The sequence below is a fragment of the Antechinus flavipes genome, chromosome 1 (genome assembly GCF_016432865.1).
Source record: "Antechinus flavipes isolate AdamAnt ecotype Samford, QLD, Australia chromosome 1, AdamAnt_v2, whole genome shotgun sequence".
Lineage (NCBI taxonomy): Eukaryota > Metazoa > Chordata > Mammalia > Dasyuromorphia > Dasyuridae > Antechinus > Antechinus flavipes.
In genome coordinates this window covers 386,806,272-386,833,438 of record NC_067398.1, presented here as the reverse complement: position 1 = coordinate 386,833,438, position 27,167 = coordinate 386,806,272, and the positions used below count along the sequence as shown (strand labels likewise).

The 27,167-nt window shown below is 34.2% G+C and overlaps 1 long non-coding RNA gene across 1 annotated transcript; it reads left to right on the top strand.

Moving 5' to 3' along the window:
- Nucleotides 1-994: 994 nt before the first annotated feature.
- On the top strand, nt 995-16,164 carry LOC127561447 (uncharacterized). The gene is made up of 3 exons (XR_007953489.1): nt 995-1,485; nt 14,730-14,833; nt 15,783-16,164. It is a non-coding gene; the product is annotated as an uncharacterized LOC127561447 (long non-coding RNA).
- The last annotated feature ends 11,003 nt before the right edge of the window (nt 16,165-27,167 follow it).

Below are 27,167 nucleotides of genomic sequence, written 5' to 3'. Positions count from 1 at the left end.
GATACACTTGCATAGATATATAGGTACATTGATAAAAAGACACAAAGACAAACAGAATTTTAATGAGTGGAGAGCTTTTATCTACTATCACTTTGTGACTTAATTTTTTCTGTTTATTCTGCCTATTGATTCCAGTTGAAACCTGCTGTTTTAATGTTGTTATTGATATTCTCTCTGGGTTTTCTTCTAATTCTGGCATTGATATTACCTTGATCGGATTTAGTTTATTTGAATTGCCTGTAGGTTTCAGTCTCCCGAGTTTTTCACTGCTTATAGACATGCAAAGATAAAACCTCTCTTTTTATCTAAAAATCCTTGAGAGACTCTGAAAGATACAGTCGTTTTCTGAGAACATTAAAAAGCAAGAGACAACAATCAAAAGGAATCTACTTCTCACCCAGTCTATTCAAGACATCATTTTTATACACCCTACATACTCCGACACCCACTGATTTCTAATCTCATCAGTTCCATTTTGCATTTAGAAACTGTATGTGGAGAAATTGTTTTGTCATAATGTCACAAGTGGTTCAGGCCTGATGTCACAGGCTTTGCTTTGAAAGGAGTGTTTATTTTCCTGGTTAATTTTATCAAGAGGAAATAATACACGTGAAAATGCTTCATGTGGTGGCAGTGTTCATTTAGTTGTCAAAAAACTCACACCATAAATTGTACTGTCCATGGCTATCTTGGAAGTTAGCAGCCAAAGAGATCTAGATGTTTCAAATATTTAAGAAATGGAAGTAGGGGCAGTTTGGTGAGGCAGTGGATAAGAGCACTAACCCTGGAGTACGGAGGACCTGAGTTCAGACTTGAATAGAATTTAATAGCAAGTTATTTAATCCCCATTGCCTCCTTCTCTCCTCTGTTCCACCTTACCCCCCAAAAAAATCCCACAAAAAAAGCTACACACGAAGAAATGGAAACCAAGTGTTTTGTTTAGTGAAAGTAAATTTGGAAAGAAAGCTGTATTAGCAGAAATTGGTTTTAGATTAAATATGTACTAAGAAAATATTAGTGTCAATTACTGAGTGCATAATTGATCTTAAAGTCATTTCTGTTCCTAAATCATTTTTTATGGCATATCTTCACCAGATAATCCACACTGACTTCCAACTATTATGTTAAAAGAAGTCTGGGAGAAACAAAGAGAGTTTGAACCCAGTAGGTACTCAATTATCTGTATGCTGAGTGAAGAAAAAAAATGATCTTATTGAAGAATTATAAACCTTTATGAGGAGGAGACAAAGTTGGTAAAGTGACAATTTAAATATTATCTTATAAATGATTCAGTGGTTTTTTATCCACTGATTTTCTTATCAGATCTGTTGGCAGGATAGAAAATGCTTTATTTTTCTTGTCCCAACACTTTTATTCAATATTTGCTCATGTTCTTTCCAGTGGCAGCACAATATAGTCCTTGGAGATCTGACCAGGAAGCTCTGAGTTCAAATTCTGAAAAACCTACTGACTGTTTGATCTCAGGTAGGTCATTTATCTTCTGAGTGCTCAGGACAATTCTTTCTTTTTCTTTTTCTTTCTTTCTTTCTTTTTTTTTTTTTTTTGGAGGCATTTGGGAATAAGTGACTAGTAAGTGACACAGCTAGTAAGTATCTGAGGTCAAATTTGAATTCAGGTCTTCCTGACTCCAGGGCTGGTGTTCTATATACTGCCCACTTAGCTGACCTTGAGACAATTCTATAAGAATATAAGCTTCAGTGAAAATGTTGACCTCCATGGTAGAGGAAGTTTCCTTACCTCACAGTTCTCCTATGCTAGTGAAATCTCCTATAGCTATGTTAGCTCTAATGCAACTCAGGTGCACTAATATGATAGGAACCAATAATAATCTTTTTTTTTAAATAATAGTTTTTTTATTTTTCAAAATACATGCGAAGATAGTTTTCAACATTTACCCTTGTAAAACCTTGTATTCCAAATTTTTCTCCCTCCCTCCTCCCTTCCTCTAAGAGCATGTAATCCAATATACATTAAACATGTGCAATTCTTCTAAACATATTTCTACATTTATCATGCTGCACAAGAAAAATCAGGTCAAAAGAGGAAAAGCATGAGAAAGGCAAAAAAAAAAAAAAAAAAAAACAAAAAACAAACCCAACAAGCAAACAAGCAACAACAGCAAAAAAGGTAAAAAATATTATGTTGTGATCCACATTCAGTACTTATATGGATGCAGATGACTCCATCACAAGACTATTGGAATTAGCTTGAATCACCTCATTGTTGAAAAGGGCCATGTCCATTACAATTGATCATCCTGTAATCTTGTTGCTGTGTACAAAGTTGTGTTTGTACTTCACTTAGTGTTAGTTAATGTAAGTCTCTCTAGGCCTTTCTGGAATCATTTTGCTATAATGATCTGTTTTGGATTTGAGATTTCACTGATTAATAATTTCCTCAATTCTGGAATTACTGGTTACTTCAAAATAGAATATTCTATCTGGTTGATGAATATGTTCAGTAAAAGTAAGAGGGAAAAGAGTGATAATTCTTTACTTAGGGAGAAAAAATGGCATGTTGTGTAATCAAGGAGAAGAAAAAAGAGAGCAAACCAATAATAGCACCATCTTTCAAATACATAGTTGTTTTTTACAACAAACTTCCTGAGTTTTATTCAGGATATTCTTTGGGATTTCTTTTGATAAACATTTCAGCCAAGCAATAATTTTCACATAAAGAAGTCTAATTTTCTTTAGTCTAATTTTCTTTAATTTAATCACAGCACCAAAATCATTTATCTATCATAATTGGAGAAGGAGATAGTGTTCATTAAGTGAATTTTTCAAATAATTAAAACTTAGTGTTTTAAGTGCCACAATACATATATTTTAACCACATAGAAATTTTTTTTTCCATATGGATCATGTGCCTCTGTACCATTTTGAATGACATGTTGTCCAAACTTGATTGTTGCCTTGGTATTTTAGGGTGATTGTTGCCTTGGTGTTTCAGGGTCATTGTTGTAAGCATAGATTATTGTATTCTTCTAGGACACAGTAGTGACTCAAGGGTCTATAGAGCTATATGAGACTATTTTGCATTACACTCAAATTGACATCAGCAATAAAATAATTAAGAGCCTTCCATATGAAAATAATTTCCCACTTTTCTATAACAGTTGAAGGATTAGAAAGCACTTTCCTCATTACTAAGGGAAATAGGGTAAGTGTTATTAATTTCATTGTGCAGATAAGGAAACTGAGGCCCATAGAGTTGAAGGGGCAGCCAGTCAGAGGCAAGATTCAAATCCATGATTCCATACTCCAAGTCAAGTCCTTTTCACTTTCCTAGGCACTGTGTGATCATAAAGATGCATGACACAGTCCCTGCTCTTAACAACCTTTCATATAGTAAATCAAATAGATGTATTCTCCAAATAATTGTAATACAAAGTAGACCATGGTAAGTGAATAAAATAGGCATTATCACAAGCATTGTGGGAAGGGTGACAAGAAAGAAAAAAGATTTTATATAACACATTTAAGCACTCCACTATGTGCTTTTTAAAGATCTCATTTGATCCTCACAACAACTCTTGAAGATAGGTGGAGTGATTATCCATTTTACAAATCAGGAAACTGAGTCAGGGAAGATAATGTGGCTTTTCCAGGGCCACAGGTTTGAATTCTCTTCCTGACTCTAGACCAGTACTATATTCACTGAGCCACCTAATGTGGGATGAAAGATAGGTTTTGTGGGGAGGAAAAGGAAGAGATCGGGAAGGTTTTATGGAAAAGGTAGCTTTTATTCTACTTAAAAGAATTGCTTTGGATATTTTCCTTGATTTTTTCTTTCTCTTCCTTTATTATCAGATTGTCAATTGCCATTTTTTTTGTATGTCACTGAATTTGTCTTTACAACCAAATTTTCTATTTTTACTTGTGATTTTCAGGTTATTGAGGAGATAACTAATAATAATTATAATAACAATAACTAGCTTTTATATAGCATGTACTATGTGCAAGTTATTATGCTAAAGACAAATATTATCTCCCTAGATCCTCACAACAATCCCATGGAAAACAGATGATGTTTTGGTTATTGTTTAGTCTTTATCAATCGTATCTTACTCTGGTGACATCTTTTGGGTTTTCTTGGCAAAGGTACTGAACTGATTTGCCATTTTTTTCTGTAGCTCATTTTACAGATGAAGAAACTGAGGCAGAGTTAAGGGACTTGCACAAGGTCACACAACTAGTAAGTGTCTGAGGTCACATTCGAACTCGGGTCTTTCTTCCTCCAGGCCTGATATTCTAATCCACTGCACCACCTATCTCCATTATTACATCTGGAGATATTTAGGTGGTGCAGTGGCGAAAAAAACTGAGGCAATTAGAGATTAAGTGATTTTCATACAGGTCACACACAGATTATACTAAAATATTGCTCTAAAATCTATATCCCATTAAATGTACTTCCAATCTCAAAATAATAAGCCAGTTCCATTTACATGAGAATTCAAATTAAATCTCATATAAGATCTTATACTGAGAAAATACAGTGTAACTTATTACATCTCTGGTGTCTTCAGTCAGATTATAAACTTTGTTTCTTAGACTTACAAGTTTGTATTAAATGAACCAAGTTATGAGATAATAATATTTATGTACTTTGAAAACACAAGTAAGTAGCCATTTATTTAAGCTGGCATTTATTTCAGGCTCTGTAGCTAACAAAATGCTTTAAATGCATTGCCTAGTGTCATACAACATCCCTGTGACTAATTAGTGAAAGTATTATAATCCACATATTACATATGAACAAATGAAAGCTCAGATAGATTAAAAATTTGGCCAAGTTATATTGGTGGTGAGCCAAAGAATTGAAACTTAAACCCAGTTCTCCCAACACTACATCCCAGGCCAGTTCTATTGTATCTTTTCTTCTGAAGAGCTCCAATGAGTCCATCCATAATGGAGGAACTGAGAGGGCATTTCATCCAACTACGTCATTTAAGAGAAGAGAAAAATGAAGCACAGGGAGCTAATATGTGTCACCCAAAGTTTCACAGCTAACAGGAAGAGAACAAAAATTTATTAGCCCCTACCATTTACTAGCAGCTAAGTGTCTTGGTGGATAAGAGTAGATATAATGCCCACTTTTCTGAGTTCAAACCTGATCTCAGACATTTACTACCCGTGTCATCCTGAACAAGTCATTTAATCCTGTTTGCTTCAGTTTTCTCAACTTTAAAATGAGCTGAAAAAGGGAATGGTAAACTATTCCAATGTCTTTGCCAAGAAAATAGTCAGATATAATAGGAAAACAACTGAGCAATAACTATGTGTCCAGCACAATACTAATATTATTTCATTTGCTTTTCACAACCATATTGAGAAGTAAGTGCTGTTGTCATCCTCATTTTATGGTTGAGGAAACTGAGGAAGAGAAAGGTTAAGTGACTTGCCTAGGATCACATAGTTAGTGAATATCTGAACCAAGATTTGATGTCTGATTCTCTTGACTCCACCACACTATGCAATATATCACTCAGGTTACAAAGTTCTACTAGTAAAAGTGAGAAATAGGATTTGAAGCCAGCTCCTCTGACACCAGAGCCAATACTATTTTCATTGAGCCAAAACACTTTTCTCAAAACACTTTTATGACAAGATTATGTGATGATCAACTATGATAGACTTGGTTCTTTTCAACAATGAGGCGATTCAAGTAATTCCAATAGACTTGGGATGGAAAGTACCATCTGCATCCAGAGAAAGAACCATGGAGACAGAATGGGGATCAAAGCACAATATTTTCACTTTTTATTGTTGTTGTCATTTGTTTGATTAGTTTTTTTCCCTTGTATTCTCTCTCTCTCTCTCTCTCTCTCTCTCTCTCTCTTGGCAAAGGATGATGACTATGGAAATAAGTTTAGAATAATTGCACACGTTTAACCTATATCATATTGCTTGCTGTTCCAGGGAGAAAAGGGAGAAAAATTTGGAGCCCAAGTTTTTTTTTTTTGAAGATGAATGTGGAAAACTATTTTTACATGTATTTGGAAAATAAAAAAAAAACACTTTTACGTAACAGGAATATTCTTAGTATCCTCATTTCAAAAGTTGGGATAGCAAACATATAGCTGAAGGACTTGTTCATAGTAGTCATCAATGGATCAGAGAGGCAGAATGGTACAATACTGTGGATGATAACACTTGTGTTGGATTCCCACTGCTGCTCTTGATTAGTTGTATGATCTTAGGCAGTCTATGTGACCTTTTTGTCCTCAGTCTCTTCATCTGTTAATTAAAAGGTTTTGACATAATAACTCTCTTCAAATAAGTTGAAGGAAGGTCCCTAAAAGTGGGATTACATGTATTTTGCTTGGCTTTAGAGGGTTTTTTAGGAGCTATGAGTGGAAATTGAGAGAAGACAAATTTATTCTTGATAGGAGATACAATTTCCTAGCAATTAGAGCTGATTCAAAGTGGAATGGGTTGCCTTGGAAGTCAGTAGATTCCCTCTCACTGAAGGAATTCAGCCAAAAACTAGTGGCCAATTTTCATAAATTTTATAGAATGTTGTTTGTTGTTCAATCTTTCTTCAGTCATGGCTGATTCTTTGTGACTTTGGGGGTTTTCTTGGCAAAGATACTAGAGTGGTTTGCCATTTTCTTCTCTAGCTCATTATATAAAGGAGAAAACTGATGCAGAGAGGGTTAAGTGACTTCCCCAGGATCATACACCTAGTAAGTGTCTGAGGTCAGATTTGATTTTAGGAAGATGGACCTTCCTAATTCCAGGTTATATGCTCTATTCACCATGCTTCCTAGCTGCCCTGGAGGCTTTTAAACTTTTTATATTATGACTTCTTTGCCAATCTGGTGAAGTATAATTGTCCCCCTTTATAAGTTCACAAACTCTTTTGCATCTAACCAATGAAGCCTTTTGGGTTAAGGACATTTGTTATAGTGAGTATAAGTTGAAATAGCTAACCATTGAGGTTGCTTTCAACGCCAACATTTTGTGTATTATTCTATGTAATGAGGTGACCTCTAAGTTATTAAGATCTTATGAAAGCAATAGAATCTAAAAGTGAGCCACAAAGTATGTTTTTGAAGTTATAAGCAAGGCTGACTGTGTCAACAGTAATAGACAAATGAAAGCAGAAAACACAGTTAACATTTTTATTTTGTTCCTAGGGAACATTAGGAAAATTAATTATGTGTAGGATAAGATTAAAAAAACCAAAACAACTCAGCAAACAAAGAAAAAAAACCTTGATCATAAAAATAAGAAGCGATAGCTTCAGAAGATTACTCATTGTGGCAAATCTCTTCCATTATTATTTCTGACCTTTGAATTAGAAAGATAAATTATATTAAGAAATATCAGATTTCATTAATTATAACGATACCACCCAAATGTTCAAAAATTCCTCAAATTATAGCCCCAAAGAGATAGTGGAAAGAACTTTGAGTTTGGAATTAAGAGGTAAGTTCAAATCTCAGCTCTTTGGCTTATTTTGTAGTACCCTGGGAAAAGTTATGAATTTGAAGTGAAAAATGAAGTTAAATTCTGATTCTATGGGAACATCACTTAATTTCTCTGGGTTTCTGTTTCCATTTCCGTAAAATTATGGGGTTAGAATTGTCCCAGTTCTAAATTTATGGTCTTAATGATTATTTGTTTACTATTTGCAAATTGAATAAACAAACATTTATTAAGTACCTACTATGGGTAAAGCACTAGGAATACAAAGAGAGAAGCAATAGTAAAAACAGTTCCTGCCCTTCAAGAAATTTTCATTCTAAAATATACATATGTAGTTATATTCTAGATGCATACAAATCTATACAAAGCACATACAAAATAGATATAAGGGTGTCTGTCCGGAGTGGGGTTTGAGGAGTAACTGATTCTCATCTTATGTAAAAGAACTAGAAAACATGCTACATTTTTGATACCTTTATCAAATGAGATTATTTTTATTGAATCCCTCAATCAATTGAAAGCAAACAGTTGCAAAAAAAACTCTTAAATAATTTGAAAGAAGAAAAAAGCCATTGGATGGAATGAAATGAGTACACAGAAGGAATTCTGAGATTGGTTGAGGAGATCAGTCACATCCTATAGGGCATATATAAAATAGTCAATCAAACCTGGTATTTGAGAACCAGGCCATCTAAGTGGTGCCAGCAGATCTAGGCAAACACCTTTATCAGATGACCTTATGACTTTCAGATTTTGGACTTCTCACAAATTTCCTAGCAATGGTCCTGCCCAAGTGGCTGTGGCACTGTCTGAATTGAAAACTAAGAACAAATTACTCATATTGAAGAATGACAGCTTAAGATTTCAAGAAGATCCCAGCAGACGTCTATGCTAGTCTATGAGGAATTTAATAAAAAGAGTCCTTTCCATGAGATGAAACAATTTTCATTCAATCAAGAGCTGGGAGTAACTCACTTTGGCTTATAATGCCCTCTAAATATGAAGTCACTTTTTTGTGGACTTTATATGTACTTGTGGCAGAGCATGCTATCTTCTCTAAGAGGATGTTAGATCAGCTATTCATACTATAATGCCTCAATAAATGTTTCTAAAAGCTAATTAAGTCTGGCTGGTTAATTGATATCAACTAATAATAATAATAATAATTTTATGACACAATTGGGACTTAAAGTAACTTGCCCAGGATCACGTAGGTAGTGTTAAATGTCTAAGGCTAACTTTGAACTCCTGACTTGAAGGCTAATGCTTTATCCACTGTGCCATCTAGCTGTTCAACTAATAATTATACAGGGATTCATTGGTGAGGGTCATGAGTTTTGAAGCATATGAGCTTATTTACCCAGCCCCTGAAAGTCACCCCTAGAATACACAAGGGAGATGTAGCCAGCCACCCTCTGGAGGCCTGATCCTTTGAATATGGGTTGGGGGAATGAGACAGTGAAACAGAGATACAAGGTAACTTTGGAGGAGAAAGCACAAGCATCTGGGGTATTATGAAAGGCTTCATGGAGAGGAAGAAAATGGGGGGTCTTGAAGTGAACCAAAAATTTCAAGAAGTAGAATTGAAGAGGTTATTCTAGGAGAAAGCAAATTCAAAATCATAGAGCTAAGAGGTAGTATTTTAAGTTTGAGCAACATTATGTAAGTGTAGAGAGTTGGGTAGTGTATAAGAATTATGGAAAGCAGCCAGGCTGTGAAAAACTCTAAAACCAAATAGTTGATTTTGTATGTGATCCAAAAGGTAATAGAGAATCATTGGAGCCGATTGAATCAGAGGAATAATACTGTCAGACTTGTGCTTTAGGCAAGTCACTGTGGTTCATGGAGGATGAACTAGAATAGGGAGAGATTTGAAGTAGGCAGACCAGTTAGAAGGTTAATGTGTATATACACGTGTGTATATGTGTATGTGTGTGTGTGTGTGTGTGTGTGTGTGTGTGTGTGTGTATAAGAGAGAGACGGAGACAGAGACAGAGAGAGACAGAGAGATAAAGGCATAGAAAGAGACACAGGGAAAAAAAATAAAGGAGGATGTTAGGGAAGGAGTTACAGAGAGAGAGGGAGGGAGAGAGGGTTGGAAGAAGATAGGGAGGAAAAGAGCAGAAGGGAGAGGAAGAAAGAGAATGATAATTGAAGATGACAAAAAAATGACTAGATATTGCCCTTAATTATATAAAAGAAATTGGGGCTTTACCTAATTACTCTCAGATTTGGGGAAAGTGCATTGAATGAGTTCTATGTTGGATATATTGGCTCTGAAGTAAGGGAACCCAAGATCAAGATTAAGCAGCACCTGATTGTTCAGTGGATAGAGCACTGGACCTGGAGTCAGGAAGACCTATGTTAAAAATCTAGCTCAAAAATTAACTTGTTGTATGACCCAAGGCAAGTCACTTAATCATTGCCCTAGTTTTCTCATCTATAAAAAGGGGGTAATAATAGCATCTACCTCTTGAAGTTATTGTGAGGAGATATCTCAAATGAGAAAACATTTGTAAAATTCTTTGCACACTTTAAAGCAGTATGTGAATAATAGCAATGTTTAATTTTCTCCTCTGCCTGAGTACTAGTGTAGACTGTCCCCCATTCCTCAAGTGCATTTCCTATTCACTTTTCTTTTGAAATTCAGCTTAAATGCTACTTCTGATTCTTCCAGATGTCAATACTTTTCTTTAGGGAAATTACCTTTTACTTAATTTATTTGCATTTATATTAATTAAGTCATATGTGTCCATGTTGTTTGGTCCTCTAGAATGTAGGGTCATTGAAGCATTGGTTAGTTGTTTTATGTCTCTGAATCTCTAGGATCTAGCCTGGTGAATAGCAAGTGTTTCATAATTGCTTATTAATTGATCAATTGATGATGTACTCTCAGGCAAACCACTTTTCTTGTCTGTTTCTCCCTCAAAAACATAGTGATTGTACTACCTACTTTACAATGTTGCAAAAAAAATACTTTATATACCTTAAAGTGATATGCATATACATACAGGCACACATATAACTATTATTACATCTCATATGCTCTTATATCACTATGTCCTATGAAAGCTGAAGAGAACTTTAGAGATCATTTAGTCCAACACTTCAATTTTTCAGATTGGGTAAAACAAAGCTGAGACAGGTGAACGACTTGCTCATCTCTAAGTTAGTGGTTGCAAAGCTGATTCTCTTGTTTCCCAATCCACTGTTCTTTCTATTTTGGCATGAAATAATTCTAATATATTTACATTTTTATTATTGAACATTTTTGACACATCATATGCTTTAATTCCTGTCTTTTGAATAGTGGCATAGAACATATAAACATATGCATTTTACACAGAATAGTTATAAACACACTTGGTGTATATTCATATTCAATGAATATGACCAGAATATTAAATTAATAGACAATATCAATTGTAAATGGTTGAGAATTTGTTCATAACTTTTACAAACATGACTTTTGGTAAAGCAACCATCATTTTATATGATCATATACATCTTAATATAATATTTAAACCATTTCCCCCTTTTTGTTTATATATGCACTTCATGCTTGATTTTTTTTTTAAAGCTGCTTGTGCCTAATTCCATATACCCTAGAGAAACTATTCTAAAATTCTTCATCGTTATGGAAAGATTCTGCCAATATCAGAGAGACTTATCTGGTATGTAAGTGCCAGTTGACTTGCGAAGATATCCTAGGGCATTTTGTCAGGTGCTCTTACTAAAGAATGACGGTCTCAGAGAGCAGAAGTAAAATTCCACAAATGTGGTCTGTAGCTTTAAAGTCAAATGCTTGGTAGAACTTGGTACTTCTGAATGGAGAATGCTTGTTCAGCATTACTCATGCCACCCTTTTCCTCACTCCCCATCTTCTTCCCCTTGTGTTCTTCCTCAGAATTGGTACCATAAAGCAATAATCAACAGATTATATTACATCAGAATCTGTGGCACTAACACACAATTGCATAATCATAAACATGTGTCTGCATTGAAATCTTTTGCTTTAAATTTAAGTAGGAAACATGTTGGTTTTCTGGGAGCAGTACAGACTTTTGAAATTACGTCTGACCTTGGGTCAATCTAGTTCCCTCTTTATTTCAGTAAGACTTAGGATCTTTACATGTTCATTGGTGGGAATGCTGTATGAATTCTATAGAAGGTGTTTTTGTCTACTAGCCATAGCACAAAGGGAAGAGACACATTTCCTCCTTCCTCTTTTCCTCTCCTCATACCTTCTGCCTTTCTTCCTTTTCCCTTTCATCTCTTAATACCATAGCAGGTCTTTCCCTTTTGTAGCCTAACATTGAGTGCCCCTTCCAACTTTTGATCAAACCTATAATTTCATCTATATAGGTAGCTCCCAGTGAGAAATTTCTTCTTTTAATGCAAATTGGTTCTTTCTCTAGCATCTAAGAGGCAAAGTGGACAATGCACAGAGCCTGAAGTCAGGAAGACCTGAATTCAAATCCAGAAATGTATAGACTTAGACTTAGTAGTTGTTTGCTCATGGGTAAGTCATTTCACTGCTATATGCCTCAGTTTCCTCAACTGTAAAATGAATAATAATAATTTTTACCTTCCATTGTTGTTATAAGGATTAAATGAGATAATATTAATTTTGATTAATTAAATTAAATTAATTAAATGAGATAATATACATAAAGTGATTATTTAGCACAGTGCCTAGAACATAAAAGATGCCTAATAAATGCTCATTTCTTTTCTTTCTTCCTTCCTTCCTTCCCTTCCTCCCTTCTGTTCTTCCTTTCTTATGTTCTTCTTTCTTGCTTTCTTCCTTTTCTCCTCTCCCCTCTTCCTTCCTTCCTTCTTTCCTTCCTTCTTTCCTTCCTCCTCCTCTTCTTTTTCTTCCTCCTCCTCCTCCTCCTTCTCCTCTTCCTTCTTCTTCCTTCTCTTCCTCCTCCTCCTCCTTCTTCTTCATCATCTCGTTCTTGTTCTCTTTCTCATTCTCCTCCTCTCCTTCTTTTCTTTCTTTCTTTCTTCTCTTCCTTTTTTTTTATTTTGAGATTTAAAATGCTGCCTATGGATCTTGAGAGGATATGTGATTTGCAAATAGTTTCATTTTTTTTTTTTTGTCAGAGGCAGGACTTGTATTCAGATTTTTCTCAATGTGAGGCCAATTTTCTACACATCACTTCATGCTGCTGTTCAAAGACTTAGTAAACAAAAATGAGATCTTGGAAAGAACTACTATTTTTCTTTGTTAAGGCTATGCTAGAAGCACCTTCTGGTCAAGAAGAGGTGTAAGCCACCTACATAGTGTGATTTAAATTGCATAAAAGTTTAATGACCTACTTGTTCTGTTGTGGTCCTGAAATTCCAACCTTATCCTCATTGAAATCCCATATCCAATTGAAATCCTAGAAATCCCAAAGGGTAATGATGCTACCTCTTAAAGCTTTAACCCCAATAAGAAAAAGAATTCCCCTTCCCCAAGCTCTACTTTGCATATTTTTAGGACATTTATTACATACTGCTCTACTTGTAATAATTTTTATTGCTTGTCTTATGTCCCCTACCATAATATTTTCATATTAGAACAACTTACAAAATGTTTACTATCATGAAACTGTGAGGTATATAGTACAAGTATTAGTTTAATTTTCAAAATGGATAAACTGAGGATCAGTGAAATTAAATGAGAAATACTTTGTTTAACAATCACTTAGAAATCAGAGCCAGATAAGTAAATTTGCTTGTAAATGTGAGTACTTTTATAAAGTGTGTACATTATCATTTATTTCATTTATACATTTAGATTTTACAGTCTTCTCAAAAAATGGAAAACTTCTACATATTTAAATACAAAATATCCATCCATATGTGCCCACTAGTTCTTGGTGTAGAAAGCTTTAGAATCATAATTAGAAGGGACCTTCAAAGGGTCATAGAGACTATCCTCTTGCCTCTGGGCAGAATTGAACCTAAATTATTCTGAACAAATGGTATTTTTCCATTTTTTGAAAGATCTCGAGGGAAGGAGATATGAGTGTTCTTTAAAAAAAAATTGTGGAGAAAACCAGAAAAAAACATGTTTAATAAAAGTCTGTCCCATACCCACAGCCCTCTAACATACCACAATGAGCAACAGTTTATAACTTCAACCTTATAAAATCTAAACTACCACACTGTTGGGTATTTCATCTAAATAAACTGAATAAAACCAAAGCAAAAAAAAAAAAAAAAAAAACTCAAATATGTTCAATAGACCTGGAAATCAGGAAATGAATTTACTTAGCCTTTCTAATGACCCATTTAAAAGAGAAGAAGGAACAATAAGGTACTAAACATTAAAAAATTCTTCTGCAAAACCAAATGGCTATGGAAAATTGTTAAACTGAAGAAGGAAAAAAGTGTACATGTTTATTCGGTCATTCATTTGCTCACTTTTCCAGGTATTCATTCAACACACTTTGGTTAAGACATTTTCCTAGGTTGCAGGGGAAGATATCATTTTAAATGAGGCAAAATTGGTAGGATCTGGTATAGTGGAAATCCTCCTTCCTTCCTTCCTTCCTTCCTTCCTTCCTTCCTTCCTTCCTTCCTTCCTTCTTTCCTTCCTTCCTTCCTTCCTTCCTTCCTTCCTTCCTTCCTTCCTTCCTTCCTTCCTTCCTTCCTTCCTTCCTTCCTTCCTTCCTTCCTCCTCCTCGTCCTCCTCCTCCTCCTCCTCCTCCTCCTCCTCTTCCAACAAAAGTTGTTGTTTAGCCATTTTCAGTTGTGTCCAATTCTTTGTGACCTCATTAGGAATTTTCTTGGCAAAAATATGGGAGTGATTTGTCACTTCCTTCTCCAGCTTATTTTACAGTTGAAGAAACTGAGGTGAACAGAGTTAAAGGACTTGCATACAACAAGAAAGCATCTGGGGCTGGCTTTGAAGTCATAAACATGAGCCTTCCTAATTTGAAACCCAGCTCTAGCCACTGTGCCACCTAGCTACCTGGAATACAGAGGACATAGTTTGGTTCAAATCCATTTTTTGCTACTGTCCTTGCTACATCTACTACCATGATTTCTACCCTCAAATAGTTTAAAATCCAATAGAAAAGGTTATAGGAGATCTAGCAGATGTGAAAATACTGTTACTGGGGGAGGGAGAAAATTCACTTCTCATTTTGGATAGGCTCATATGTTGCCACAGTGGTAATAGATGTGGGTGGCAATATAATAATAATAATAATAATAATAATAATACAGTTTATTGAATTTACTATGTGCTACTGACATGGCTCATCTACCACACAGGTTGGGAACCACATTTTAAAGGCTGTAAGGTGTTTTGAAAACACTGTAGCCCATAAATCCCATCGATTGGCAGCGGAACAAAATTATTTTGGCCTGATCCTATGGTGAGTAAACTATTTTCCCTACATAAAATGAATGAAATGTGCCAGGGCACTAAGAGTTGGATAAGAAATTTAAGAAATTAAAAAGCCCCATGTAGTCAATGACATTTTACAATGGGGTGAATTAACTGGTAATGCTCTGGAGGAGTTAATTTACCTCACATGAGTAAGCACTTTACAGTCAGCGAAGGAACGACTTGCTCATTGTGGAATCAGGTCCTTATGTTTTGCTTAATAAGATCAAGGTGAAAGAATAAGTAGGACTTGAGGTAATGAGATAGATCAGTGATAGCAATTTCCACTGGTCTGTAGTCTCTGCTGGGAAAGGAATTACCATATTCTGGAATTCAGGTTAAGATTAGGGGGAAAATAGCCCATCAGACTTATTTTAATATTTTTGACTATGTCATTTCCCCCCTGATTTTTACAATAAAAGTTTATGAGTTTGAGGGATAACTAATTTGAAATTTGTAATCATTTGACTTGATTTCTTTAAATTTACCTAGTTTTATCAATACTTTTCAAATAAAAAAAGTAATTTTTCAATAACAAGGTTGTATTTTTTTTTCTTGCTTTTATATTCTTAGTACCTAGTCATATCTGGCACATACTTAAATGCTTATTGATTGTTTTATTAAATAAGCATTTATTAAGCTCCTACTATATGCCAGACACTAAACTAATTTCTTCAAAGGACAATTTTCAAAATCCCACTTTGTTCTGTCATCCCCTCACCATGGGACAAAGGGAGGAGAGAAACACTGCTTAGTAGTCCTAGATGGTGCCAGAGGAAAGATGAGCAAGTGAGCCAATCCCTGTGGCCCTCTAAGAAAAAGAAGGGAGTAACCAGGTTGACAGGATTTAGAAATGCGTTAGGGATTTAGGAAACCCCACCTCCTCAAGCTCCTCATACCCAGACCAAGTCTGTTCCTGTTTTTCTTTCCCTCAAAAGGCCCTTCCCCGCTCCCTCATCCCAGCCTGACTAGAGTCCCTGCCAGAGACCACAGGAGCCAACACTAAGCGGCTTGGAGCTAGGGGAGCGTCTTCTGTCCCTGCCAGGAGTGAGGAATAACAGCAGCTTTGACCCCACTGATGTGGGGGGAGAGGGGGAGGAAAGGAGCTGTGTTCCTGCCATCCTAAATTGGAATTCTGAAGGAGCTTAGAAATACTGTCCCATGTGGTGGTCAGCCTCGAAAGTATTGCAAATATGATATTAAACTTCAGGCATGACATGGATTAAATAGGTTTTGATAGGCGATCCTTAGACTGTAACCACCATATGTGTCATTACTTTATATGGGAAAATGTATTTCAGAATTCCATACAATTTGCTAATAAATCGGGAGTGCCTATAAATATTTCATAAAAAGTTTTTTATCCATTTTTAATTATAATATCTAAGACATGTTTCTTTTGAATAGCATTAAGTCTACCTTTTAATTAGACCCCATGAAATTGTGAAGGGAACAGGTCACTATGTATTCCATCTGCCAATTTTCCTAACTTCTTTGTCTTCCTTATTTCCAGAATCCTCACTGGTTTGCTATCTCTGAAGAGATAGTAGCTGCTTGTGTTTTGACAGCCCCTTTTGGAAGGGATGGTATAATGGGGTGATAGGCCAGGACCTTTCCAGGACTCATTTCTGCCCTTTTCCAAAAGAGAATCAAAAAGTCGAACGCTTCCTTAAGAAACCCAGCTCTGCTCTAATCTTATGACTTTTTTATTGTTCCTTCAGTATTAGTATTAAAGTCAGAGGCCAAGATTTGCCAACATCATGCAGCCTTTTCTGACACTTGGGTCCTGGAATAGTTCTTATTTCCCTAAGTGCTTCTGAGACTTTCTGAATCGTATTGATATATGGAGGATCAAATATGTCACAGGTTCCACTCTATTTCTTCTTCATATGAAATAAAGTTGTCCAAACCTTTTCAATCCTCCCAGTAACTCACTCCTTATTTTTGTATTTTTTTTTCTGCTTCAAAAAGTCTTATCTTCTTAGCTACTCTTCTTCCCTCCTTCAAATCCCTCTTCAGCACAATCAATCCCATTTCTGGAGAAGGATTTTCATCCATCTATTTTTTGGCCTTTGAAATCCACTGAAACTTATTTTATGAAGAGAAAAAAATGGAGAAACAGGGAAAGTATGGCCTAACAATGACAAGGATAAAAGTTTTTAGAAAGGACAAAGAAGGGAGTCAAAAATGAAGCACATACTTTAAAACATTTTTGGTGAGTATTAATTTCCTCCTCTTAATTTTTCATAGAGACACATAAAATTAAAAAAAAAAACACAAGCAGGAAACTAATTTTTTTTGGGGGGGTCTCATTGTCATAGGCTATTCAATATAACAAGGAACTAATTTTTGGTTTCTATAGAACAGTCAGATGGTATTACTGGTAAGTTGGCAGGAACTGTGTTCTTTTGTGAGGTTCCTTTTAATTAGTGAAGATTTTTCAATTTGTTTGCTTTTCCAATGCTTAAAAATTTTCACTTTAGAAAAAAAAGAAACATTAAATTTTAAATATATAAAAACTTTCAAAACATTCTCTTCCCTCCTCTTCCTCCCGCACCAGACATACAGGGAAATAATAAATTGAAAGCTAAATTGAAAGTTTATCATTTGTTCATTCACTAGTAAAAGAACCATTAACATTTTATATAGATTTACACGCAAAAGCATAACATTGTCTATATCTTTAGTAACTGGAATATCTTCATTGTGTACCTTTCTGTTCTTTCCTTCAGTTGTGTGATATCTGTTCAGCATGTCCATCATGAATGGTTAAAAACCAGATACTAGCAAGCTTAAGTCCTGAGTAGGGAAAATAAAATTGACAAAGTCTCAAATTGTTTCACTTTTTACCCTTTGAGATTCCATGGCTAATGATTGAAGTAAGAAGGTGAATACTGGCCATAGGTTCCTTAGTAAATGTTTACTGATGACATTTCACAAATGTATTTTCATTTTGTAGTTCACATTCCACCAAAAGCCAGATTGAGTTGATGTTTTAATTTATTTACACCTTTGTACAAAGCATAAAGCCTTAGTTAAATACTTATCTTTGAACATAGAAGTTCTTTTTCCTAATGTAGATATTAGTCCCTGTTCATTTTGAAGTCCTAATATATCACTCTCAATTTCAAACAAGGGTCAGAAATTGAACTGTTTTGCCTAACACCTGATTGCAGGAAGGTTTTGTGCTTAGCAAATCTTAACAATTATTACAACAAAAACAACAATGACATAGATTTCCAGATTTGTGAATGGTCAGCATATTCTACAGCTGTATGATTTGGAGGGATGAAAATGCTTTTTTCTGTGCTAAAGAAAATTTAAAATCTAGACTAACATCGTCAAAGACTATGTGGAAGCTGTGGCTTTTAGTTGCAAAGTTAGATAATTAAAAATCCCAAACCAATGTTTTCATTACTGCATCTGTTTTTTACTGACCTACACTGATGTTTAGCTAGGTAAAAACCGTATGGGGTAGTGTCCTCTTTGTTGGGCAATGGCTCATGATATCTTTAATCAAGTATCAGATGCATGCAAAGGTTAGCTGATGGGAATTAGGCATGAAACTCATATTGGGATTGGAAGTGCTGAATGCATAATTTCACAGCTAATGAGTGGTACAAATGGCAAAGTTCACCATGACTTCCCCAGTGCCTCTGAACCTTTCTTTTGAGCTAACAGGGAAACTATTATTATTTGTTCCAAAAGTACTATTGTGCAACCTGTCACCTATTGATTATTTTTTCCCCTTCATTTTAAGACATTTTATTTTTCAAGGTGGCTCAAAACTCTCATCGTATCAACCCTTTCCATGAAGCAGAAGCAGGTTGAGAGAACACTACATTACGCATTCTCGTCACTGCACCTGAGGTCATATTTGTTAGTGCTAGAGGTTGTTAGGCCATTATCAGCCACTGATGCCTCTCCAGCTGTGAGACTAATTTGGATTCAGTGAGGAAACATTGAGCAGAGCTCCCTTCAGTCATTCACTACTAGGCCTAATAGGGTTTGTGTTTTCAGTGCTTTTAAGAGTAGTCAGTACACAGTGGTTTACAATCTATCTTAGGAAGGGAGAATGAGTGGTCAAAACACAATAATAATCCAGGCTTTGAGTTTAAGAAAAGCGATAAAGGCTATACAATTCAATAGCCAATTTACAGAATAAATTTTAAAAGTTCAAATTAGGCATGTATGAATAGTAAATCATGTCATTTATAATTCATGATGAATAGCAAATTATTCTAATGGAATTTCCTATTCTATTTATATTCTAACTATTAGAACAGTGCACAGAGGAACAAATTCATAAAGTAGATTCACACTACTTCCTTTGGGGTGTTTTTCCCTCTAGCCTCGAGCCTCTCTGGTATTTACCTTTCCATAGCTGGGAAAGGAGGATAGTCTGTGATTATGTGACAGACAAGAAAGGAAATGTTTATTGAAGATCAGATCTTGAGAAAATATATTTCTTCTCGAGTATTCTTCTATAGAGAAAAAAAAAAAGAGAGAGAGAGAGAGAGAGGATGATACAAAATGGGACCCAGAACTAAGATTCAAAAATACTTATATTATGATTCCAAATGATAGGCAAGTCATTTACCTCCTCTGGGCCTTGTCTTTACTCCTTTTACTCCCTCTTCACCAACACACTTCTTTGATGAGCAGAGCATCCTTTGAAATCAAAGGACTCTGTGAAGGAAATACAGAGGAAAGTGACTGGGGAGCAAAGGAATGACTGGAACGCAGACTCTTAAGGCTTGGTTTCACCATTGGAAAAATGGTTCTAATGATGAGATTCAGTCCATTTTTATTGCTAATATGGGGATAGAAGGCATCCATGTGCCACACATTTATAAACATGATGCATATCAGCAATATCACCCACATGTGGTAAGAGAAAGAAGCAAAAATTTGGGGCCAAGCACGGACTTAAGAACTGAATCCTTATAATTTATATGAACAAAAGAGGTAGTTTCTGAACCAAGGGCATCAAATCCCATTTCGGGGCACTAGCGTCAAAACAAATCATTCAACTTTTCCTCTTGTGGCTTTCAATATCCCCACAACAGAAATATGTATCATACATATTTTAGCTGGAATTTTGAAGACCTTACAACCTCTATGTCATATGAGAAAAAGAGAAAGGCCATACTTATGTGGATTTTTTTTTCTCCTATGGACCAAAATAAAGTCCCTCCTGGCCTGCACAATGCCTACCTGTCTCTTTGAATCTAGGCTGATTTAGAGTATAATGTCAAGCCTTTCTTCTTTCCAAGCTCCATAGAAAATGCACTTAGCTTTATGGGGGCTATGTGCTACAATGTATTTAAAACTACATCTCTCATGGTACCTTGCACTTAGTAGGTGCTCAATAAATATTTGTTAATTGCTTGTATGATTAATCATATTGTTGTTTGCTTTATCAACATGTATTAACTGGAAACTTTCTCACCTTAATTATATATTTTCTTTATCTGTCTTGTTTCTTCAAAATTCATATGTTGAACATTTGGAACTATTCCTTCTATTGTTTAACTTCTTTTCTTTTCACTTACAGAGGAGATTTTCAGTTTTTTCTTCTCCTACTTTTCTTTCCAAAATATTTTTAAAAATATTTTTCTCTCACCTTTTTCCTAGATGTTACTTGGAGCCCAGTTTTTATTAGTCCTTTGGAAAGTAGGGAATTAATATTGCTGATTTTCATTAATTAACTATTATATTTTATTCCAACCACAATTTGGGCTTTCATGCCTCCTTGCTTGGAATAATATAATAACATACTCACTTTTCTTTCTGTTGTTATTGTTCATTCATTTCAATTGTGTCTAACTCTTGGTGACCTCATTTGGAATTTATTTGGCAAAGATCTTGTACTTGCTTGCCTTTACCTTCTTCAACTCATTTTACAGACAAGGAAATGGAATCAAGTAGGGTTAAATGGCTTGCTGAGGATTATTCATCTAGGAAGGCCGGATATGAAGTCAGGTCTTCTTAACTCTAGACCAGGATCTATCCACTGTGCCATATAGCTGCCCAACATTCTTTGTGTAGCCATGTGATAGATAACCTGCTATTATGAAGTTAATGAATGTTTAAAGAATTCTAGTTCACCCCACCTTGGCCCAGATGAAATTTTGCTATTTTGAATACTGTTCATTGTTTCCTTACATGATATTGTTTCAGTGTTACACATCAGCAATATTTTATCACAAGCCAATTCTTACTTAAATGATATCTTATTCCATATTTGGGATTGTGAATTTGTAAAAAGATTCTTAGCAAGTATTTTATTATGATTTTTCCTTGTGAGTTCTACTTTACATTTTTCCAGTATTTAATATGTTCAAAATTTATATATTGTTTTGATGTTTCTTTTGCTGAACCATTATATCATGTTTTGAAAATATTTCATAATTAGGTTAACAAACATTTATTAAACACCTACTATGTGTTAGGCACTGTATTAAATACTGGAGGGGAGGAAAAAAAACCAAAGAAACAACACTATTTTTTTTAAAGGAGCTCATGTTTAATAGGGGAAACAATATGCAAACAACTATGTGTAAAAAAAGACATATGTAGGATAAATTGGACTTTATCATGGAGGGCAGGCTTGAAGATTAAGAAGGTTTATGTAGGAGGGCTAACTGACAGTTGATGGAATTAAGGAAGGTAGGAGGCAGAGATAAGGAAGAGTTATTGAAATAAGATATAAATACATATTTAAATTTTTTGTCAAAAGTCCCTTTTTTCCTTACAAAATTAATAGAATAGAACTCAGAATTCATCTAGTTCATGTATTTGAAAAATTGTCAGGGATTTAATTATTACTCTTAGATCTAAAGAGCAGAATAGGAGTAGTAGGTCAAAGATACTGGGAGACAAATTTTAGCAGGAGAGCAGAAAAATCTTTTTATTCATTATTAATTGCCTACTGTATACAACTCATTATTTTAGATGCTGGGAGAGAAACAAAGTTTAGAGGGAGAAAGTGGCCTGTTTACATAGTCTAAAAGAGAGATAAAATTACAATATAGCTATAATGCACTCTTTCTGATTATAGATGAATTCTAGAGTTACAAAAGGGAACACTATATGAGGTTCAATGGGGAGTATTTTAAAATCAGCATGTGAAAAAATGAATTGGTTCTTCCTGAATTCAGGTAATGGTATCTTCAGTTATTTCAAAGCCATGTTTGAGTCCTCTTTTGTTTTTAGCCTGCATCAAACCTATTAAATCTACCTCTGTATAGCTCACAACCATGCCATTCCTACTCATATCCTTTAATTAATTTCCTCACTTCTTTCCCAAAATATTATTATAGCTTCCTAACTGATTGTGCTAATTCCAGTCTGTCCCATTCCAGATCATTCTTTACACCACTATTAGGTTAATGTTACTAAAGCACAGTTTTATTCATAACAATACACTGACTATAAATTTCAAACAGCTCCCACTTCATACAAAGTTATTTCTGAATACTTTTACTTAGCATTTAAGTCCATCATGTTTTTGTCTCAGCCTAAACATTTGTATTAGATGGTCTTCATGCTAGAAGTCTTTTCTTCTTCATCTTTGCCACCTGACTTTCCTGAAATCCTAGCTAAAATCTTATTTCTTCAGGAAGGCTTTCCTCATCTCCATTAATTCTACTGCTTTCCTTCTGTTGACTGTTTCCAGTTTATCCTTTATGCATATATATATATATATATATGTATATATTTGTACATAGTTGTTTATATGTTTTCTCTTCTATTAGACTATGAGTTCCTTGGAGTAGAGAATGCCTTTTGCCTTTCTTTATATGCCCAGCAATTAACACAGTTCCTGGCAAAGACCAGTCACTTGTTTATTGAATTGACTGACTGACCTATATTTCTGACTTTAAGTTCCATTACTGCCTTATACTTATCTTATATTTTATCCAAACATCTCTATACTATTTCTTCTATGTCTTGCCTCTTTATCCTTGCCAATTGACTTCTTAGGGGACAACTCAAATATGAATTCCTTCTTGAAGTCTTCTCTGTTATTTCCAACTTGATATGATGTTTCCATTCTTTATATCCCTACATACTATTTTGTATAAAAAAGTACATACTTCTATCTCTCTGATGGTATTTATTTTATATTTTGGTATAGTATAGTGTTTTTTTTTGGTATAACTTGGCTTATAATCCTTACAAAAGTGTGTTTGTTAAAGATATCTTAACTAGTTCTCTATCCCTTAAAATGTCTAGCATAGTACTTTGTATGTTGTAGATACTCAAGAAATATTTCTTCAATTGAGTTGAGCTTTTTTGAGAAATAATGTAAGTTTCATTATCCTCATTTTACACATGAAGAAACTGAGGCCAGACAGCTAAGCACCAGAGATCATGTTTCAAAATCCTGTCCTCTTATCAATCAGAATATTAATTTTGGAATTCAAAAGGAAAGAAGCAGGTTGATAAAAAAACTGAAAAGCATAGAATTGGAGAAATTATTCATAATTGAAACCAAGAAATCCCTCTTTTTATAGATAAGGAAATAAAGATGGCTTGAAGGTATTGTTTGTTCAAGGGAAAAATAGAAGAAAAAAATAAAAACAACTGATACTAATTCTGGAGAATGAAAAGCATTAAATTCACAGAATAGAGACTCATTTGGGCTCTCATTGTCATTTAATTTAATTGTCAATTAAGTATCCTTCAGTTCCTTCCATATCATTATTGACTCATTGTCAATGATGGGAAGTCTCCCCACAGTTATTCTTCTAATTTTTTTCTTCTATGTTCTCATCATTAACTATATCATTACAACTTCTATTATTCTATTATATAGCAGATTGTATTATTCTATTATATAGCAGGTGATGTAAATTCCTATTTTACTGAGAAGGCTGAGATCATCAAATATAATGATGGAGGTCCAGCATTTACCTATTACTTATTATTTCTTAAGTATCATTTCCTCTCTCTTTCCTCTTTCCCTCTGGTCACATAACAAAAAATATCTCTAATGTTTATTAAGAACTTGATCCTATTCCTTTATTCCTTGTTCCAAGAGATATTCCCTTTCTCTGAAGTACTCAATTTGTTGTGTTCTTCAGTTATCTAGAGTCATACTCAGAAGAAGAAATATGAAAAGATACATTCTTTGTATAGTTGGGATTTTAACTAGGATTTGAAGGAAGTCAGGAGGCAGAGATGAAGAACAAAAGACTCCTGTGTATAGGAAACTACTAGTGCAGATGTTTAGGTTGAGACAAAGACATGATGAACCTTGATGCTAAGTAAAAGTGTCCAGAAATAATTTTGTGTGCAATGGGAGCTGTTTCACATGTATGGCTAGGGTATTGCCATGAATAACATTATGTTTTAGTAGCATTAACTAGTAATGGTATGAAAGATGAATTGGAATGGGGCAGACTAGAGTTAGCACAATCAGTTAAGAAGTTATTGTAAAAGTTCCAAGAAAGAGGTAAGGAAATGAATTAAAGGTATGATTAGGAATTAAATGGTTGTGAGCTACATGGGGGTAGAATTAATAGGATTGGTACAGGCCAAAAGGAAAAGAAGACTTAAATGTGATTTTGAGGTAACTGGCCATTAACTGAATTCAAGAACTAATCAATTTTTAGACATGATGACTTTTAGATATTCATGAAGTGCCATGATATTAATGATATTTTATCGAATTTTGTTTGCTATTTGAAGATATTATGTGTAATTAAATTGCCCTGATTAACAAGTCACATCCTCCCCCCTAAATTATTTTGTAGAGCTAGAAAAAATAGTAACAAAATTCTTCTGGAAGAACAAATATCAACAATATCAAGGGAATCAATGAAAAAAAAATGTGAAGGAAGATGGACTAGCAATAAGAATTCTCAAACCTTATTTCAAAGTGGTAACCATCAAAACAACCTGGTACTGTATAAGAAATAGAGTAGTGAATCAATGGAATAGATTAGGTGCATAATGCATTGAGTAAATGAATTTAGTAATCTAGCATTTGATAGACACAAACATTGAAGCTTTGGGGATAAGAACTTTCTGCTGAACAAAAATTTCTGGGAAAATTTAGAAAGTAATTTGGAAAAAACCTGATATAGACCAACATCTTACTCCATATATCAAGATAATGTCAAAATGGGTACATAATTTAGCCATAAAGGTGATATCATAAACAAATTAGGAAACCATGAAATATTTTACCTTTCAGATTTATGGATAAGGAAAAGTATTGTTAAACTGAATATAGAGAGCATTATAGACAGTTAAATGAATAATACCTACATGATGAAATTAAAACGGTTTTGCAGAAACAAAGACAAAAATCAATGCTGCACAGATGACAAGCAAAGCAGAAAAGCAAAGGGAAAAGTTTTACAAGTTTTTCTGATAAAGTCCTCCATCTCAAATTTGTAAAGAACTAGTCAAATTTATAAGAATATGAGTCATTCCCCAAGTGATAAATTGTTAAAGCTATGAACAGTCAATTTTCAGAAGAAGAAATCAAAATTATCTAGAGTCATATTATAAAATTTTCTAAATCACTATTGATCAGAGAAATGCAAATTGAAACAACTCTAAGATACTACCTCAAACCTATCAGATGACTAACGTGACAGAAAAGGAAAATGACTGATGTTGGAGGGGATGTGGAAAACATTGAGGTACTAATGCATTGTTGATGAAGTTGTAAACTAATTTGACTGTTTTGCAAAGCAATTGGTAATTAAGGCCAAAGAACTATAAAACTGAGTAGTCTTTGACCCAGCAATACCACTAAGAGATCTGTATTCCAAAGAGATTAAAAGAATTATGAGAGGAGGAAGGGAAGAAACTATAAATACAAAAATATTTATAGCAGCTCTTTTTATGATGATAAAGAATTGGAAACTGAAGGGAGGGCCACAATTGAGAACTGGCTGAACAAATTGCGATATATATGACTGTGATGGAATTGTGCTATAAGAAATGATGAGTAGGATACTCTCAGAAAAACTTGGAAAGACTTATATGAACTGATGTACAGTGAAGTGAACAGAATCAGGAGAGCATTGAGTACACTAATAGTAGTATTATATAATGAAAAATTGTGAATGACAGCTATTTTCAGCAATATTTTAATTCAAGATAATTCCAAAGGACTTATGATGAAAAATTCAATCCTTTTTCAAAGAAAGGACTGATGGAGTCTGAATAAAGATACAATTATACTTTTAAAAAATCTTTATTTTTGTTTTTGGTCTCTATTTTCTTTTGTAACATAGCAAATATGTAAATATGCTTTAGCAACACATTGATCCAAAATAATTCTAAAGTACTTATGATAAAAAATGTTATTCCTCTTCAGAGAAAGAACTCATGGTGTCTGAATGAAAATAGAATTATAATTTTAAAAATCTTTATTTTTCTTTTTGGCCTGTATTTTCTTTTGTAACATGACAATTATGTAAATATGCTTTGCATTTATAATCCATATAATTTTTTTTTGTCTTCTCAAGGTAAGAGGGAAGGAAATTATTTCGAACTCAAAATAAAAAAAAAAGTTAAAATTGTTTTTACATGTAATTTGGAAAAAAAACAAAATATAAGAATTAAAAAAGAAAATGTTATTTGGAATTATTAAATAAAATTGTCTTATTGTAGGCTAAGAAAAAATAAAAATTGAAGGCTTCCAGCTTGGCTCTGGAGGCCACAATAAACCAACTTGTGGATAATATTTAAAAATATCTTCTAGGGAAGACATATAACCATAAGACTTCCAAAGAAAAAACTGAGTATTTTAAGAAACTGATTGGAGTCATGAAGCAAAACTTTAAAAGGAATAATTCCATGAAGGTAATTAGCAGCTATACAATATGAGGTTTAATATACACTTTTAACATAGCAAAATAGATAACAACAGATTTAAAATTCATCTAAATAAAAACCTGTACAATGCTAATGAAATACAGTACAGGGCTCATTACTTCAAAGTTACCAGAGACAGATAGCATTTGCTCATATAAAAGGAGGAAGAGTATTGATAAATATTCTCAGAGTACACAGTGAACATGTTGAAAAATTTTAGAAATGCTTCTTGGAACAAACAGACCTCATTGCACAAAGCAATAATAAAGACTGACAACAGTTATATACCATTTGTTAAATATAATTGAAAGTTGTTTATTTCCAGACAGAGGCAGGTGGGTGGTAGTAGATAGACTTTTGGGCCTGAAGTCAGAAAGACTCAAGTTCAAATGTGGCTTTAGAGAGTTATTAGCTGTATAACCTTGGCGAGTCATTTAACTACTGTATGGTTTAATTTCCTCAATTGTAAAATGGGAATA